The sequence below is a fragment of the Panthera leo genome, chromosome A3 (assembly GCF_018350215.1).
Source record: "Panthera leo isolate Ple1 chromosome A3, P.leo_Ple1_pat1.1, whole genome shotgun sequence".
NCBI classification, from domain to species: Eukaryota; Metazoa; Chordata; class Mammalia; order Carnivora; family Felidae; genus Panthera; species Panthera leo.
Genome location: NC_056681.1, coordinates 105,889,887 through 105,890,478, shown reverse-complemented (window position 1 = coordinate 105,890,478; position 592 = coordinate 105,889,887).

Sequence of the window (592 nt, the reverse complement as noted above, 5' to 3'; positions counted from 1 at the left end):
TTCCGCTCAGGTTATGACATCACAGTTCATGAGTTTGAGCCCCGCATCTGTCAGCACAGAATCCGCTTTGGATCCTTTGTTCCCCACACCACCACCCCCCTCAACGCTCTGTCCCTCCCAGCTCATTTGCTATCTCTCTCTTTCTCTCTTTCTCTCTCAAAATAAGTAAATAAACTTATTTTAAAAACCGTACAGGATAATAGGGAATTCAACCTAATTTTTAAATTCTCCAGTCACTATTCAGGCCCACGAAGGTCAGATGTGTCCTATATTGAGAGACATACTCATTTGCAAATGGATTGAAATGGTCCAGCTTACAGTGTCTTACACAGAGACCGACATTAGAAAGAAATATGTTCTGTGACTTCTCAAAGAGAAGGTTGTGATATTGTGTTGACATAAAATGCTTTAGACAATCATACTTCATTTCAAACACTCCGTGTTCCAATGCTGTTTCAGTGTTTCTATGTTAGGGATCAAATCTTAGTACCATCTAATTTCACTTTTATCAAGGAACATGGAACATCAAGCTGAATTGATATGAGGAACCTGAAGTGATAACTAGAAGAGGTAACAGAACTCACACGAGGGC